Genomic DNA, 20,842 nt, shown 5'->3' on the forward strand with positions numbered 1-20,842 from the left:
TTGATTCAAAAAATAATACAAGTGATGTCATGTAATTCAATATACATAAATACATTTTCAATTTAACTCTATACCATTAAAAAGTATTTTTCTGAATGCAACAAAAAAAAAAAATGATACACACACAAAATAGAAATGGATTTTGATATTATGTTAGATGCCGTTGGGGCATTGCAGCAATATACTACACAAATGTTTTTTTTTCTTGTCTGCAGATTCATATGGAGTATGTTCTTCATTTACCTCAACGTATACACTATTTAAATTTGGTGTAAGAAGAAAAATATATTATTTTAGCACTATAAACACACTATCCTTTTCTACTTGCATTCAGTGTACTATAACGAGAAAAAAGAACAATCTGATGTATGAATAGTAGAACTTGTATTGCTGTGTAGCTACTACATGTGTGTCATGTAAACATAATATTTTAACTGAACGTGTTGACAGAATTGTGCAAAAATGTTTTTTTTTTTAACGTTAATTCATTTAAGAGTATCACAAAGTCATATTAGCTGTTACCCGACGGATTTACTAATTCAAAAAACTCATAAAGAAATAATATACTAAAATATTTTGCTCTCTACTCTTGTCTTTCTATTTGTATATAGAACCTTTTATCCTACCTACACGCTTAATGAGATCCTATTTCTCATATCTGGATGAGTAAAAGTAATCCGTCTTTGTATATTTTTCCAATTTATACTTATTTTGCTACCCTTTACCCTATAAGATTGTAGCACCCATGCAAGTGATGAAGTATATCGAGAGTGTTCTTAGCTATGTTTCAAGGAGTCTGGGGTTAATTTATCGGATGATTTTCTTGAAATATAGATAGAAAGTTGTCGTTGGACACCTCGTAGGAACTAACTTACTTTGTACCTTGGTACATTGTAAATATAGCGCTTACTTTTTTTATTTACAAGATATTTTTCTGAAAATTTAAGTTATTAATTTTAGAAGTTAAATATCTGTTTGATTCTTTAAAGAATTTAATTTAATAGCTACCTTAGTTTTTACTGTAGGAAATAATTGTAGTATTAGTTTAAAAAAGGCATACTTTTGATTTAGTATTCAACCCAATATGTGAGTTCATTACGTCTGGTTTAATTAAGATATTTAATATGACATAAAATAAAAATTTCATTACTTACTTTAAGTTATCTCTGTTTTATGTAACTTGATAACTTCCACAATTCCATTTTATATAAAAAGATTTTTACATTTTCTCAATTTTGGATCTTATCTAAATTACTGCTTGATGATTTTCCAAAACAATATATCCACATACAGGCTGTATTATAAATCATGAGAAGTCCTTCCTTTTTCCTTTTTAAAAATTCAGGATAATTTTTACAAAGAAATTTTCGTTTTAAGTTCTAAATACAAAATTTGTCTATTGCAAACTATGTGTTTGTAGCCCCGGATGAAAAAAGAGGGATGTTATAAATTTAACAAGTCTGTGCATATGTGTAACTGTATATATGTAAATAGATGAGCTGATTTTCTCAGAACATAAATAGGCATTCTACCCATCAAATTACCTACCGCACAAAAAGATCAAAATCAATTCATCCGTTCAGGAGCAAGATTTCTTTAAATTTTTCATTTTGTACCTATTTTAAACGTTAATTGTAAACTTTTCTGGACATGTTCAATCACGAAACAAAAATGTTAAATGATAACATGTTGTGCAAAATTAATTTTTGACATCTCTGTTTCACACATAAATGTTCCTAACAATATACGAAAAATTCTGAAAATTAAAGAGTATAATTAGCAAAAGCCATATCGTGTTAAAAGTGCATTGAATCAAACCGACTTTATTTGTATCAAATACAATCCTGTATAAAAAATCAGATAAAATTTTCAACCACTAGCTCTCTCTACCCAACATGCTTTAAATAATATTATTATTGCGACATAAATGATACTATTTCCAATTGAAGTTAAGTACATATATATTACATGTTTATTGAGCATACATTCATTCACTAGACAAAGGACTGACTATGTATACAATATTATACATGTACTGGAACTGTATGCTGTTATAGTTTGTGAAACGTGTAAACTGTATTTGTGTGAATAATATAGTTTGTTTGGTTCTGAAACGTACTAGGAATCTAAGTTTTGTGTTGTAATATATGAAACAAAAAGTTTATATACTAAATAGAAATTGTTTACTTTTGTATAGCTTCAATATTTATACCCATTGTTTTTTGTTTTAATAAAATGAAACTTATAGTTCTTTAGTGAGAAAAAAGAACTATCGTACAAAAATACTCATATTACTACTGTATACAATGCATTTTACTGACGAAAACTTTTTGTGATTTACCACCACCCAGGAAAATTAGTTGGGTGTTATTATATTTTAAATAATCAGTCAATAATTAGACACCTGAAAACGTCTATGATTACGTAAATTTTGAATTTCATGTCACAAATGTATATTATTGTCTAACTTCTGAATAGAGCATCTAATTTCGATACATTAAGCGGCACGTCACAAACTATTTACATACAATCTCTCAAAATTTTGGTTACTTTCCTGAATCTCAGGTATTAAGGGTAAATTTTTGAAAAAACGCATTTTGTCATTCAAAATGAATACACACAGGAGTCCGATTTTAAATTATTATATTTTATTTAAAATTGGTATTAAGAGCTAGTTACGACATCTCAAAAACACGCCATTCGTTGAATGCAGACAAGCAGTAATATTGCTTTTTGAAATAGTAAAAGCATCAACGCTTATATCGTAACTGACATATTTTGCAGTTTTCTTCAAAGCAATAGATTTTATTCATGTCTTATGTGTTTCAGCATTATATCAAAACATTGTGTAATCTAAAAGTGCTAAATTTTCTAGATATCAAGCCAGGATCTGTTTTGCAATTAAATACAGTAATAGCATAAGTAAATAACTGAGAAGAAATCTTAAAAAATATACCTTGTGCATAGAGGTAAAACATTACAAAAGCAATATTAAAAATCCTATGCAGTGCAAATAGATACGAGTACAAAAAACTTTTAAATTGAAAATATTTTCCATACTTCGTCACTGGTTTGTTTCTGATATTAGAATGCCATTTGCGAAAAAACAAAAATTTGTGCATACAAAATAGTGTATAATAGAACCCAGAGTAAAAAAGTTTGAAATTGAAAATTATTTGATAGTATTTTACCGTATATTTTATTTTCTATTCAAATATTTTATTCAGAATTAATTTAAAAAATATTTCCTAATAGAATCGACAAACACTTGGTTAAAATACTATGTTTAATGATTTGTGTGGAAATAAACTTTAGGGTAGTTGAGTCATTTAAGCAAAATCCATTTTTATGACTATGTTCAATTACTTTTGAAGATTTTCATATATTAAGATTAGAACAATTGACCCTTTTTTATTATTTGAAACCATTTATAGGGCTCATACAAAGTATCCAATAATTCTATTTTAACAATACGACGAATATTTCAAATATTTGTAGTTAAAAAAGACATATACACCATTCCACATCCGAACGAATTAAAGTTTTTGCTTTTTTCAAAGGATTTAACGGCAAATTACTTCAAAAATAGTAAATGGTAATTTTCAAATACATATTGAGTTTGGATAAATAGATTTTGCTTGCACAAATCAAAATAAATGTTAATCAATTTCAATCAGTTTTAACGCTCTTCGGATTAAAATGTTTCATAAAATTACCGGAACGAACTGAATATTATACACGACTAAAGTAATCAATTTTAATGATATTAAATAATTAGGTCAGATTATGTATGTATTCAATTTTAAAAATTCCAGTTTTTTAATTGAACATCCATCCACCCATTTACTGTTCAGTGATTTGGTACATCAATTTATATAATCGTCACTCCATCATATGTACAAAAGTTTTTTTTGTTGATGTTACAACAACTCTCTACGTATAATGGCAGTACTACAATTTACCTCTTGAACATCACAAATTGTTATACTCCATAGTTACATAAGTATACACTTATTTATATACTGACACAAAAAAATATTGTCAAATTTATCGTTTTATAATTTGTCTAATAATACTACAGGTTATATAGAAACTAGTTAATCTTGCCCCTAATACACTAAATTACAGGAGTTATTTTATTATTAAAATAGTTTCCAGTTTCACTTACTGAAAGTAAATGCACAAAATCCTTACAAAATAGGCGGCGGAAGTGCTTCCGTTTGAAGGTAAATCGTTATAGGCTATGTCACCATAACCGTGCACTTTAGACCAAAAATAATAATATCCTTTAATGTAGAAAATTAAATTATCTACCCTCCCGGCTCTATAGCTTCTAATATGGTAGTAATACTTAAACTACCGTTCCTTAATAGACAAAAGATCCATCACCTAGACAAACAGTTGTGTGAATTTATTCTCAATTGGTAAGTCAATGCAGAAGTTACGATTACAAACAGACCTATTTGTATGTTTGTCAATAGATAAAATACATGGTGGCAGCGCAAGTAAATGTATGGTGCATAGTAACATCTGCTATTCTATATAATTTCCTTGCGTTTCTACCATTTATTTCTTGCAAAGTATTTTTTTACATATTATAACGAATTTGCCACATTACCCATAAAAATGTAAAAGTAGGCTTGATACCATTACAAAATTTGAAAGTTATATTAAAATTGCTAAAAAACGAAGAATTTATTAGCATTCAAAGATTGCTGTCCATCTATTTCTTGTAAAATCGAGTTTTATATGTAATCTCTATGGTAACACTCAACAATGACTCACTTTTAAGGTATATATTTACGTTTTTATTTTGCATACTTCTAAAGATTTTCAATTTTTAAAATAATTTTTTTTTTAAATTAGTTTTTCTACAAATTTGGAGGGGTTTTTCGTCAATACAAATATAGCTCTTTAAATCTAATAAGAGTTTAGGATCATGAATTATCTCTTTACAACTAAATAGACTAAAATTCATCTTGAAGTATTAAAAGAAAATATGAAAAGATGTTAAATTTGCAAAACTGAGCATCTTACCCAGACATATTTTTAAAAAAAATCTGAATTCATAGCATTAGACTTCTTAACCAAATATAAGAGACACAAAAGTTTAAATTCGTATATACTAAATTCGATATGAAAAAAATGACACTTTATTCTAAAAATATTTTATGTACACCAAACTAAACGATATGTAGAATTCGTTTACGAACAGCAAAACTTTTACCTATACTGCTCGATAGAGTAGGTCATACAACCACTACCCTACACTAACACCAAGTGATGCATAGAATAGAAAAAAACATAAAAATGTGTTCGATCGTGAGCTGACAATGAAGTACAGTAAAAATTTAAAGATTCTTTTCATGTGCTTTTTTGATGGAAACAATAAAGAAAATTTAATAATTAACTGTGGCAAGAGGCTTAAATAGAAATCTTCCTTTATGGTATTTTTTATTTGGACTATCATATTTGTTTAAGAGTAGCAATTAATAAAACAGTACTTGATAATAAAGTGAAGAAGATCAAAGAGAAGAGACTTTAATAAATATAATTTTTTTATCCTTCAGCACTTTTTTCATCTTTTGGCACAAATTGCTTTTTTTTTTTTGTATAACTTTCCTTTGGCATGCCTAATACCCCAGCAGTCCAGTGAGATACACGGAAAGAATTATTTTGTGGATATTACTATTACTAGTCAGAATCGGTGTGAATGCCATACTGTGTACTGTATTGAGAGAATAGTAATAAAAGCAGTAGCTATGACGGACAAGTAAATGCAGCATGGACGTCAGGCCAATACTGGTTGGTGATATTCATAATACTTCTGGTGGATAGCCCTATTGTATATTGTAATATTGCTTATGGTAACATAGTAATTAAAGTTTTTATCTATGCCATACCTGTATTGTAGGTAACGCCAAGCATTTCTTGCTTTGTAGATCTCCCTTCTAAAAGCGGTTGCGTTAGCTAAAACTTCATACGCGCTCGTAAAGCAACCTAATTTTTACCTGGAAATTAAAACTTACATTTATATTCAATTTTTTTCAAAGGATTTTTAAAATCAAAAATTTTAACCAAACTCAGGTTCTAGATAAGAAAAATATATCAAAAATTCAGCCGTCTAGAAGTTCCTTGTAATATTACCAGTAGCTCGAATAACTAAATAATCATAGAATTCTTACTTTATAATGGGCTGACGGTGTTGATATTCAGTACATACAGTACAATATAGTACAATTTAGTATACATTCGATTTAGTTCAAATACATAGAATAAATAAATGTTTATATTTCTGACACACAATACGTTAATACAATTTACAACCACCTTTATATCTGTATGGTATGAAGAGCTTCATATGTTGCATAACATAAATATGATACAAAATTTGTTTATCGATATTAGATATTTTTTGTTGAAAATTATGTAACGCACTTACTTTTATTTACGCGGATATAAAGCTACAGAATTAAAAAATCCTTTTTTTATTTTTGTAAATTCATTTATTTAATCGAATCAAAACTTATTTATTTTCTCATAACACAATGAATGATCAAATCTCATAACCAAGATATATCATGCCAATTTACAATGTATATAATTATTATCTGTTGAAAATACAGTAGAATTTATAAAAAATAAAAAACTACCGTAAAATAAATTACGATAGAATTTTAATGAAAGACATGTTATATTTTTCTATCCCGTTTTCCATCGAAGTCATGCCCTTGTATAGAGTAAAGTCGGGGTAGATTATTTTGCTAAGTATTTTCATGTAATTTACAATTTTTAAAAGTTTCAAATGAAACAAAAAAGTGATTTATGTAGTTTTTCACATTATGATTTCTTATTTTTCTTGCTGAATCAATTAATTATTAACTTGAAGTTTCGGTAGATTGAAGTTTGTTCGAATTGTGTAAGTTTTTGAAATAACTTTTGCTACTAAATAACTGTGAATTGAATACTCGTGTGGTAATTGACTTAGAAAAGTAAACGAAAAATTGAAATATGGGGAATTACCAAAGCTATTTTTTTCGAAAATCACAATATTAATAAAAAAATGTAATGTAGCCTTATGCGGGATACATGGGTAACATGCTGTATAACATATTAAACTGACTCACTTTTGTCGTTTCTTTTGATTCTCGTAACAACAAAAATTTAAAATCAAAGAATTCGTAATTCAGATCGCCTTTAGCCGTGAAAATTTTGGTTTTTATATTCAGTAATATCACACAGACCAAAAATTTGATGTTTTTTGTTTGTATGTAGTTTGGATAGTTTCTGGAATAGAGAAAAATATTTCAAATACTGGATTGGATTTTTCATGGTGTCAGCAGTAACATTGGCTTTAGACTACTGCGGAAATTGTAAAATATTGGACACTTTGCTCCCTTATTTTCAGTAAAAGTAAAAATTCAAATTTATCATGTTAGCTATCAAAAGGAAGATTACGTTGAGTGAATGTATACACACATATAGTTGTTTAAAAAACGCTTCTAATTGGCTTCTATATTGTTAAAGGCAAACAATCACATTCGGCCGAACCAAGCTCTGAGGCTGGAAATAGAAGCCAGACCTAAAGTCACAGGGCCTGGTTTGATGAAGAGGGAAAACGAGTCAAAAATGGTGTAAAAATTTTCCGAAAATTTACCAGTGACACGGGCGGATAACCACTAGTTTTTTATAACTAGAGAATACTCATAAAAACGTTATTCAAATATTTATGACACCATAATTTGATAACAAACACAAAATAACTACATAACTTAGGCACACAAACAATATTCAAATAATATTAAAAGTAGTAATCTTTGGTTATTTTAATGTATATTCTTTTCTGACCACATGTTTGTGGAAATATTTACCATTATATTATACACCTGTGATCTTTTATACTCAATTTATATAGAAAAACAAAGTTAAAATGGTCTCAGGTGTATGCATGAAATTGTTATCGAATTTAAAACATTTATATATATACGTAAATATATTTAAACAAGAGTTTTAATCCCAAATATGTATTTTAACACCCAAATAATAACCTCAAACGTATAAAAACGAAAATATTTTTAACTAAATACTTTTAAAAATAATAAAATTTGTTTTTTATTATATTTTTTCAAAGACCAAATTATTGTGTAAATATTATTGTTATTTATATTTTATAAATCTGAGTTAAATAAAAGAGGCTAATGTATTGAATTATTATAAAATTATGTTTTTAAAACCAACTTCGTAAACATTATGAAACTATTTCATTTACAAAAGCCGTAAGATAGTTTAATTTCATTTCAATGGAACCAAATTAATGCAAAAAAAAATTTGAAATTCTAGAATAAACTAAAAACTTTCTTATAATTAATGTTTGCCTTTGTCACCATTAATAATAGATTACCGTCAAAATTGATTTTAACGTCACCGAAAAAAGTTCAAAATCGGTTCATCAGTTTAAGAGCTACGATGCCACAAATCAGATCTTATTTTTTCATGAGGGTTTCTTTAAACTTTGTTTTTTGTTTTTACTGAACTAAAGAATAAATAATTATACGCGAATTGAAGTTTTAAGTAAGTTCAGATAAATAATTTTCCACTATATTTCTGCCAAGTCCTATATACTATATTAATTTACTGAAAAATTTTCTGGCGAATACTGTTTAATAAAAGTGTGTGCTATCCTATTTCCGTTTTAGTTTTTCACATGAATTTCTTTTAAATCAACTTTGAGGACTTAGATGAAGTTTAATTTACTGTAAACAAATAAATTCGTTGGAAGATATATTTTCCCAAGAATTATGATCATGAATTCATTAAATAAAATTTCCCACATGGTATAAAATAATAATGATAGTGTGCATTGTTTGTAAATTTAACCACTAATTGGTTATTGTTCCTTTGTGTTAATTACTCTCATTAACAATAGGTCCAAATGATTGACATATATCAATAACTAGAACCTCATGAACAATTCATTAAAAATAGTATTAATAGGTAATGCAAAATTTATTTCTGATATATATATTCATTTTTAGTTTCTTGTTGTAAACAAAACAATGACTTCTACAACAATTTATTTTCAAGGGAAAAAATAAATTCAGTGATAAAACTTTTATAATTAAAATGAAATATGATATTATTCTTTATAAAATATTTATCGACAGTTTTTACATTATCATTATCTTTTTTTTTCTTTTTTATAGATAAGTTTTTCTAAATCGTTGTAATATTTTTCCTTTATTTTTACTTCCTTGTATAAAGAATTAGAGTTTTTTAAAATACACAATTATTGCAAGCACGTCATTTTGTTATAATTACACCTTTTGTATTAAGCCCGGGCTCATTTTAAGAATAAATAAAGTAGCTTGATGATGCGCAGCTTCAATTATATTCAAAGTTTTGCCAAGCAGAAACATTTAAAGTAAATTCAAAGTTTGTCTTGACGTACTGCGCGTGCCATGTCACTTTTAGAAAAGTTATCGTATTTGTTTTTATTTAGCAAGTTTTATTTAGTCCAGTGTCATTTACAAAGATTTAATGATACTAACGATGCACAGTATATCAAATTCAGTAATCATTTAACTTAAGCAGTAAACAGCAAATATGGAAGATTCTAAAGACTTATTTCAAATTCCTATAATAATCAGAATATTGGAAGAATTTATTATTTATCTCTTGAAATAAGAAGTACGGAAATGATGTTGACAAGACATTTAGAAGTTTACAAATTGCTATATTTATGTTTGTCTTGACAAACTCAAAAACTATTTTGTATTCCATTAATGTTGAAATTCTAGACTAGCTTAGACGCACCTGTAAAAGATGTTTTTGTACCTACCTTAGCAGGCAACGATGTCCATATTTCTTGATTTTTAGATTTAAATAGAAATATCCTTTTAAACTAGACGTACAAGGAAGTCATATGGTTGTACACATCTTATTTTTTTTAATAATGTATTATAATTAATTTTTTAAGTTTTCTTTGAAATATGAGCTAAGAAATAAATAATCTATGTATGAAATAATACACACGAGAGAATAAAAATATAAGAGATAAACACTTAAGTTATGTGCGTGATCAAAAAAGACTGCATTATATAATTTGGTTGTCGAGAGCTTCTTTTCTTTTTCTTATTTTTAAAACATAATAATTTTTTTCGTCCGTTAGATATTATTAATAATAAATGAAATAAAAATTGAACGATACTTGAGAGAAAATAGGAGCGGAAGATAAGAAGATCGTTAAGTTACTGCTTTACTTTGTTACAAGCACATGTCATATTTTTCGTTATAACAAATACAGTATGATTCATTATTATTTCTAATTTAAAAATCATTTTTAATTCTCGACAAAAATTTATTTTAACTACTCTAGCACCCAATCGCTTTAATCGATGATTTTTAGTAAAAAATGTCACTCTTAAAGTAAGATAATTTTACCACTCAATTTTTTTAATTGTAGAATCAAAAATCTTGACAAAAAATACAAATTGACAAATCAAATTATAAAAATATTTTTGTATTTTCTCAAAATTCATGGCGAGATTAATCAATTGAAAAAGTCTTAATTTCCCATAAAACCTAGATGCAAAAAGTTGGTTTTTGGTGTCTTTTTCTTTTTTTTTGTCAATCAGCAATCAAATCTGAACGATAACGTGCGATAAGGAACATAGTTCCAAAAACTAGGGTTTGACGTTAAAAATGATTTTGCATCATAGCACTGTCTTTAGCGTCCTGTATATTGTGTACTGTAAATGCAGTAAACATAACAAAGAAAAGATAAATACTATATCTAACCTATTAAAATTGTGTCAAAAAAACATATAACATTCTTTGTGTGAAGAAAAAAAAATCAGACAACCAGAAGTAAATTTAATTTAGTATCCGAATACGTAGATAGACTACGTTAATACATCTTAAATGCTTTATTCTCTTTATATCTCATTGTGACGTTCATATTGACATGTTTATGCGGAGAGATGATGGCGATATTAGTTTATAGCTGCAGCCTTAGTCGTATTTCATTCACTTTTTATTAATTATCTGAAAGAAAGGTGTCATTTTCATATCGAAAATAAAAATAAATATTATTTTATCATACTTTATCTTTGAAGTTGTTTCATCAATCTTTAATAAAGTAATGTGTTTATTATGGTCTAAGGTGTAATAAATATTCAATCAGATTTTAAAACACATTTTGGCATAAGTAAGATTGGAGAGAGAGAGTTAATCTTCCTAAGGGTCACATTTTATGTGTTCCATCATACTATTATTATTTCTATTTTTATTCTCCACTCTTTTTACTGGCCACTGGTTTTATCTACAAAATTTCAATTTCGGCAACGATGGACTGTTTTGAAAAATTTTTGTTTTGGAATTTGAGGCAACGCGGTGGGTGTGGTAATTTTGATCCAAAAAGTATAAACATCAGGTTAATTTAGTGATTGGATGCAGAGTTTCTGAGTTATCGCAATATTTGGATCATTTTAGTCTGTATCTTAAAAACTATTCGACCAATCAGCAAATGCACCTTACCTTATATTCTGAGTTTTATCGAAATTGGAGATTTAAAAATTTTGCTATGGAATTTGATGAAATTTGGTGGATGGGGTAATTTTGATCCAAAAAGTATAAAAATTAGGTTCCTTTAGTGATTGGACCTATAGAAAGTTGCAATGTCAGCGAATATCATTAAGTTCCCCACCAAAAAAATAAAATCCATAAAATTGTGAACAAAGGGCATTATAATAAGTGAAGACTATAACGTGATAGTCTTTGTTTTTAAAGGAGAAATTGCTCAGCAAAGTGTGCGGGTATCTGTTGGTAATAGTATATTAATTGTATTATTGTTCCAAGCAGCCTCAGTTATTTTAATCATTGAATAGATTTCGTGAATGTGACTTTGTGGCGTATTCTTGATTTTTTTTTAATTGCAGTTAAAAAGTTGATTGTCTCATAAATATAACTACAGCATTTATGAGCAAATTATTTTTATTTAGAAGATAAATAAGTCATGTTTGAGTGTATACGGCCAGCTTTTCTCATTAATTCATGTATCTCAGAACATAATTATATTCCAAATTGTCATTTAATCTGAATTATATAATATATTGAATTCTTATTATATAAGACATATAATACCATCCATACATCATATATTATATGTATAATATGTACAGTACCATATTATGTATTGTTAACACATCCATTAATCACGCACAATTTGATGTTATTGAACTGTAAAAAGTGTTTATTTTGGATAAAAATTTCCATTTTCATTTTTTTCTTCTCCAGCACTTCCATATTTATACATAATGTATTATATCTACTCTATATATATAAGAATGGAAGCAGACTGATCGATCAACGCACAGCTGAAACCCCGTGGCCTAGAAGAATGTAATTTTGTACACACGTTCCTTAAGTAACGTAAGTGGGTACTGAGAAAGGAAAATTTTCGGAAATTCATCCCTCAAGGGGGTAAAATGAGTGTTGGAAGTTCGTATGAAGCTTGGTCAATTTTGAAGTAAGAAATGTAAAAAATGATATATGAGCGTAGTTCAAAACAAAAATTTTCCTGTATTACTATTTTCAAAAATTTCAAATGGAGGGTGGAAGTTTATATGAAACTTTGTCATTTTTGATGTTAGAAATGTAAAACTTGATGTATGGGCTCATGGTTTGAGACAAAATTTTATTTTACTTTTTTCATAAAAATGCATTCTTTAAGAGGGTCTAATTGAGGTTGAAAGTTTATATGAAACTCCGTAATTTTGAGAGTGGAAAGGGGATATTAGTTTGCGTGAAAATTCGTCATTTTTGAATTAAGTACATAACCAATTCTAAAAGTTATTTCACCTATTTAAACTTACAATATCAGTATCAGAGGCAAAATTTCATTTTCTAAAAAGTTAGAGGTACCTACTCAAAACCTTAAACCCATAAAATTGTGAACAGAAGGGAGGATAAAAAAGGGCAAGAGAAGTGAAGGCTATTACGCGATAGTCGCGGTAGTGGGGATAAGCGGGCGGGTATCTGCTAGTATATAATACAGACCTAGTCACTTTATTCTTGAATGTTAGAGTACAACAATATAATATATTATTATTATGATTATTATGATTATTATTATTGTAAGATATAACAACCGTCTTACATTGTGTTTTCTGTACGTTTTGCTATAATGTAACAAACACCATAAGCATAATATAAAAATTGTATAACGAGTCCTTAAAAAAAATGTGTTGTGTAATTTGTTTCAAGTAGCATTATGCTGAAGGGTTCTCAAATCATCGTTTTTATTCCTGTCATACATTGATCGTAAAACATCTTCAAAAATATAATATACAAACATTACTTTCTTTTATCAACATGCTTAAACGATGATCTATTATATATAATTTAGTCAATCCAGTGACCACTCTTGGAGTTTCGCAACCATAAATATTCGCAAACTAAATTTTTATTTAGAAAATATACAATGGATATAAAAAAACTAGTATCAATAGTAAGAAGCCAGTAACACACAATGTTCTCAAGCGTTCTCCCATCCAAATACTGACCGTATCCAATATTGCCAAACTTCAATGATCGGCCGTGAACTATTTTCTTATAAATTTTTTTTCAGTAATTATTTTAATTAAAACAAGTGAAAACAAACAATTGACTGAGTTAACTGTTTAAATACCATGTATAGACAGTGTTGATTACGAAATCGTTTGTTTTTTTTTACGTCATGTAAGTAAAGAAAGATACATACATCACATACACACATGACTGATATTTCCATATAATACATACATACAATATTTGAAACTTATTTGCGTCCTCACGGATAAACATTGTTGTTTTCGATAAAAAGTTTCAAGCAAAAGTTATTTCTTTTTTTATAAGGAATTATTTCTTACCTTTAAACATTTGTTCTATCTCTAATGGTTTACGGAAACCCCAAAATCCCAATAGACCTTCGTTGCTCATTTACGAATTCGACTTCACTTTTTATGACCTGAGCACGCTGTAAAAATTTCAACTTATATCTTTTTGCGTAATCGAGTTATCATGCTGACAGACGGACAGACAGACAGATAGATGGACAACCGGAAATGCACTAATTAGGTAATTTTAGGAACACCTATACTAAAATTTTTTGCATAGCATCAATATTTTTCAGCGTTGCAAACCTGGGACTAAACTTAGTAAGGTTACAGACATCAAGTTAAGTATATGCAATATGATTTCTGCTAGGGGTAGGAGGTTACGGGGAATGTTTGTTACGCGAGATGCATGTTTCTTCCAAGGTCACGAATCATGATGATCGCCAAATTACATTTCTAACCGCAACTAAAAACTATTATTATGAAATCGGTGAAAGAAGTTTTCACTCCAAAAACATCAACCTATGTATTCTTCATCTTTCAAGTTTTTACCTCAAAGACTTTATCTCGAAAGGACTATCACTGTATGTAATCGTTATCGAAAAATAAACGCATTAAATAAATTAAAATAATTGCACGTAATAAATTATAATTTGTTACAATTTGTATTTATATGTGTGCATAGACTGTAGAAAAGTAGTACTTCTTTGCGGTTGGTTTGTTGCTTTCTTTACGCAAGCTGTTATATTTAATGTTCAGTGAACACGATTTTTGTGAACATGCTAAATTCTATACAATGTTTTCTTTATAGAAAATACAATTTTCCTTCTTTTACATTTATTATTTATTTTTGGAGTTATATTAACTTTATTTTTCTTCTTATATTTTATATGTAATATGTATATAATTTCAATTACATTTTTTCCTTTAACAAGTGTGATTTTGTGTGAAAGGAAATTATATTGATTTCTTTTTAACAATTTTACCATTACCATTCAAAATAATATAATTCTCTCAGCTTCTTATATTAGAACTGTCAAACACACATAAATAAGCAAAAAGTAATATTATATAATACATTATATTATAGCTTACATGTAGTTTTATGAAAAAAACAGGTTTTAATTAATGTCTAATTTATCGGTAATATCATAACATTTGTGTGGTAGTTCTGATTTCAGAAAACATAAGTATAATTTATGTAGCAGCCTTATTAAATTTTTCTATTTCTTATGTAAAACTCCACTTGTAACACGGTAAAAGTTAATTTTCTTTATAGGCTAAGAACTCTAACCATTGCTATCATCGTAAAATAAGCAGAAAGTATACGGAATCAATCGGATACATGCAAAAAATATATAATTTTTTCAATTTTCTATGTCGTAAAATTTCATTACGACTTAATTAGGAGATAATTCAACGCAATTCGAAAAATTTCCTCGATACCACGAGCTTTTCCGCAACTATTTGGTTTTGTATTCATTCATAATATTATAAAATAAGGATTTCAAAATTATTCCACGGTGCCTCAAACAACTAACTCATCAGCTTTCCTTTTGCCTAAAGACATGTCTCATTTACCAGCAGAAGTTGAAAAATTATCTTATTACCTAAAAAACTATATAAATATTCAACATTATTATGATGACTTGTTTTTATTTACAAATCTCAAAATAAAGTAGGTATTTAAGGCGATGGTATCAATATCTTAAGAAAAAAAGTATTCCATTTCAAAAAATAAAAGTGAAAATACCCCCTAAAGTCGATAAACATTGTTAAAATTATGTATAGCATGTTTATTAATTGCTGCCAATATCGGAACGAAAGGCAGTATTTCATTCAAATAATTATCTCAGGTGGAATCATATCTAAACAGAATCATATTCTAAACATTCAATTTTCAGAACATTTTAATGGCTTAAGCCTCTCTTTTATTTCAGTTTCACTTAATCACAGCATTCTTCGAAGCATTATTTGTTTCGATAAGCATAATATATGTACTAAAGTCAACGCAAATAATAGTCCAAGATTTTAGTTTCCAATGTTATATTTGTATTCCTTATATATAAAAAGAGGAGTCGTTGATGGATTTCTTTGAAATTTGGATAGGTCTTTAAATTTTCACCCACGTGCATTTATTCATTCTTTATACTTAAAGTTTTAAAGGAGTGGTAATAATTATAAGTTACTGAAGAAAAGTATAGAAGTTTGTATGTAAAACCATCTTTTTTAAATCCACAATGGCTTAAGTTTCGCCAAGGAAGCGTATCATGGCAAAAGCGACATTATGTGCGATGAACACGAGCTGTCTTTCATTTTCAAAAATTAAGATTCCATATCGAAATAATAATACCCATAAAATATTCTACTAATTCCTACAAATATGTTTTCAAACATACTGAATAGTCGTGGAAACGACAATTAAGATATTAACTTAAATTGTTCAGCTAAGCATATTGATAACAGGTTATTGTAAGATAAATTTTCACGAATCATAATGTACAATAAAAAAAATCAAACATACAAACATTGTGCGTTTGTTATTCATTACAAGTAATATTTATCTACCATTCTATACATATTCACTGACAGACAAGACAAACAAAAATAATTTATAAAACATAAATATATATCTCTATACATAAACATTTTAAAATTATCGAATGCCACAATAATTTATATGTATATTCCAAAACAATTTTGTTTTGTGGTTTATGTTAACAAAATGTAAAGTGATATTCTAATATTACTCTTTTTAACCGTCAATATCAATTTTAAAATAACAAACAAAAGTACCTAAAATGTGTTACGTATTATGTCTGTCGTTCGTTCATTTACTTTTTAGACATGGAGACATTGACAATCAAATTCAAACCATTTATTGGTTTCAAACCGTTCCATGGTGTAATCGAAGGACGATAAAACGGCAGCACAATTACGGTGGTATCATGGCTTTTTTCAACTATCAAAAAAGTTTGCCTAGATTTTTATTAAAACAGAAGGGAAATGGTTAGTTAAAAATAAGGTTCTGGAATAAAAAATATCTCTAAGTCTAGGTATACATACTCATGCAATATGCACGAATTTACTTGTGTAAACTAATTTGGTGAATAAGCATGAACTTTTCGCAGGGCTTAAAATTTTGATTTTTTCAATTAAAAACTTTGCTTGAATACGAGAACAACTCCATCTATCCAACTTAGTGAAATAGTAACTGATTCCCTTATTGTCTGTTACGTAAGTTGATTTTCCAATTTTTTGTGGGAAAACTTAGGGAACAGACAATGATGTAATCAATTATTATTCTACTATGGTGAATATCTTAGACGAAAAGTTAAATTAGAAGAGGACTATAAGGCGAGGTAAGTACTAAAAGGCCAGGTAAACAAATTTAATTTTATTGATTAAAACTTGAAAAATTGACCAGCTACAATGAACTTAATTATGACAACGTGCTATTTAAGGTGCCCTAGGCAAAAAGTCCATGACTTGGAAGTCACTTACAACATATGCTCCAAAAACGCAGGAAATCGTGTGGTTATAATCTTAAAAACAGAGCACTTACGGCTTATTTATAGATACAAAGCTTATCAGTTCATCCAACGTGCTCGAACACCTCAATTTTGTCAAAGCAGCAGCCGTAGTTTAAACCATTATCAGCAATATTATTCCATTTTTTATAATATAACAAAGTTCCATCTAAAAATAGTTTGTTTGTTTTTTTGGAATTTCATCGAACTATATGAATCGAACCTTATAGAAAAGCTGCACTAACTACTCGCAAACGCGAAAGTTACGTTCATTGCAAGAATTCGCTTGTTCAAATTTATTTGTTGACTGAATCTTCTACTAGCCCTTCGATTACGTACCGACAACCAGCGCTGTGAATATCAATTTGCTTTAATTAACTACGTAATTCAATCTATAAACTTGACTACCATACTGTAACGAATTTTTGAATATTTATTGTCAGCATCTCTAAGTCTATTTGCTGTTTCTCTATTTAGGTATACAAAACATGAAAATATAATTGAAAGGTTACTACAAAAGCGTATTAAAAAGACATTCCAAAATGAACAACAAGAGAAGTTTTATTCAAAACGAATTTTAATTTTTGTTTGTTATTTTAATTGTGTATAGTAAAGTAATTCAATTTAGACTTTATTAATTTTTCTGATATGAAATTATGGTTTTCACATTGAAAACTGAAAGCTAAAATTTATTAAATATATTTCTGCCGTTATTCTAGCATTATTATGAATTAATTTAGTATTTTTATACCATGTATATATGAAATATACATAAGTTTAGTCCCAAGTTTGTAACGCTTAAAAATAATGATGCTACGCAAAAAATTTTGGTATAGGTGTTCATAAAATCACCTAATTAGTCCATTTCCGGTTGTCCGTCCGTCTGTGGACACGATAACTCAAAAACGAAAAAAGACATCGAGTTGAAATTTTTACAGCGTACTCAGGACGTAAAAAGTAAGGTTGAGTTCGTTGAGTCACATAGGTCAATTGTGTCTTGGATCCGTAGGACCCATCTTGTAAACCGTTAGAGATAGAACAAAATTTTAAATGAAAAAAAAGTTCCTTATAAAAAAATAAACAACATCTTTTGAATCATTATTTTGTAAACATCAATGTTTACTCACGACGGCACACATTAGATGCAAATTTAAAGTATGTATTAATATGGGATTATCAGTTATGTAGATAAGGTTGGTCAGGTTAAGTTTTGTACGATATACGTGTGATAACGCACTAAATTTCGAACGCGTACATTAATATTGCTGTTAATCCACTAGTATCGTGAATAGCTAATATGTGTTATGGGTTGCCCGGTTTATAACTTATTAGAGACAATCCCATTTATACATATTTCAATAAAGAAAAAATTGGAATAAACGTGCTTTAAAAGCAAAGTTAAAAACAAAAATTATACAATTTTTTTTTTTTCATTTTGTATTAGGTAGCAACCATATAAATGCAAAACATATAAAACATATATTATAAACTGTATCTTAACGATAAATTTCTTATTTATGAAAAAAGAACAAAAGTTTAACGTGGTACTCCATACTTACATATTGTTGCTGATGTTAGCATAACGATTTACAAACACCTGAACGTACGTGGCGTGGATACGTAAACGTGATCATTCATGATCATGATCATGCACAATTTACGTGTGAACGCATTTTAATATTGAATACATAACAAGTAGTATATATTATTATTACAGTTTATATTATTAGAAAAATAGTTATAAGATGAGTTGGTGCATTCGAAGAATTTAAAGATTTATGAATACTTCTGGATAGATACGTATTTTATTCTTTATTCTATATTAAGTGTAAATTATCAAAGGAAAACCTTATACTTCGTTTCTTGTACATTTCTAATATGCATACTCCAGATATACTCGGTTACTTACTAGGGTCAGATTTACACAAAACACCGCCCTTGGGCAACGGCAAAAAATACCACTGAGTTTCTTCAGCTTGTTTTGGTATTGCAAAATATATACAGAATGTTTGATTTACATCTAGACATATAAATATCACAAGTATGATAGAGTACATGCGTTAAGCAATGCATCTGAGTAAGAGGTATTACAGGTGTTATATGAAATTGCAAAAGTGACTTGTATCGTGGCTTATCTGTTGTAGTTCATCTATTCAACTAAGAAAATCCCACTCTCCAAGCGTCTTACAGCTATATGCTATAAGCGTCTTACATGTATTTAATACCTCTCACTTAGCATTCTGTATACAATTTGAACTGAACAGAAAAATTCCACACAAATCTTTTTTTATCGATGCTCAAGAATTCGTCATTATTTCAGAAAGCATATGAACCAGGATTTAAAAATTATACGTTTGATCGACAATATGATTATGAAATTCAAAAGTATAACATTTTTTCAGCATCTCACACTCAACACTTTTTGTCAATATTTTGACCTTTTGATCCATTTGCCGCCCTAAAATTAGGCCCATGGCCCCTGTGGGCCAATATGTAAATGCAGGCATGCTAACTGGTTTTTATAATTTTCTAAATTTTTTTTTGTAGAAGTAATGAAAAAATTACATAAGAAAGTTTGAATGTTTTAAAATAACTCCATTTTTGTATAAATACAAATGAGCAGGATAACACCGACAACGAGGCTCTCTTCAGTACAGATCTTCAGTACAAATAATTCCAAATTAGATTCCTTCTAGGAAACATCATGGCATATTCGTAGATACTAAAAAAAATTACAAAATTATTGACTGATAATGAGTCAGAATGTCTTAAGTGTGTTAAACATGTATTAATGATAAGCCTCTTTTAATTTTTGTGAAACAAAAGATAACCAAATGCCAAAAAGTCATTTACAAAACCAAAATCTACTGAATTACATCGACTGCAATCTTTACATTAATCTGATTTTCAACATCGTTTTTATTTTTTTGGTTCAAAATCGCCTTCTACGCATACTTTTCTTGAGTTTAGTCGGAGTACAACTTTTTCAAAATTACCTACATATACCGACGACTCACAATGAAATAAGGTTTTTTATTAACTAAGGTTTTCTGAAGCAACCTGTAATTATGTCATAAAATACCAGAAAAACATTTGTTTAAATTATAACATAAAATATTGTTCGATATTATTGCCATGTTTAATTAAGTGTGTGTATACTTTTTTTAATAAAATAATATACGTACATTGGTAATATTGTATATTATATGGATTTAGATTAATATCAAAATAGTTATTACAATGTTATAAAAAATTATATGATCATTATTAAATGTGGTAATAAAAATATACAAATAAAAAAATATACTTTAAGGATTCCGTATATTGCCAACACAACATAGGAATTATTTTTTCGATTATTATTACAAAATGTAAAATTTCTTATATATTATTGTGTAAAATTCCCTGTATAACTTGGATTTTTTCTAATAACGTTTA

The 20,842-nt window shown here is 28.0% G+C and overlaps 1 protein-coding gene across 1 annotated transcript in view; it reads left to right on the forward strand.

Annotated features, from left to right (window-relative positions):
* The window catches only part of LOC123297941 (dipeptidase 1), a 317,369-nt gene that overhangs the window by 185,664 nt on the left and 110,863 nt on the right, over nt 1–20,842 (forward strand). The window lies entirely within an intron of this gene.

Source organism: Chrysoperla carnea, chromosome 4, assembly GCF_905475395.1.
Source record: "Chrysoperla carnea chromosome 4, inChrCarn1.1, whole genome shotgun sequence".
Classification (NCBI taxonomy): domain Eukaryota; kingdom Metazoa; phylum Arthropoda; class Insecta; order Neuroptera; family Chrysopidae; genus Chrysoperla; species Chrysoperla carnea.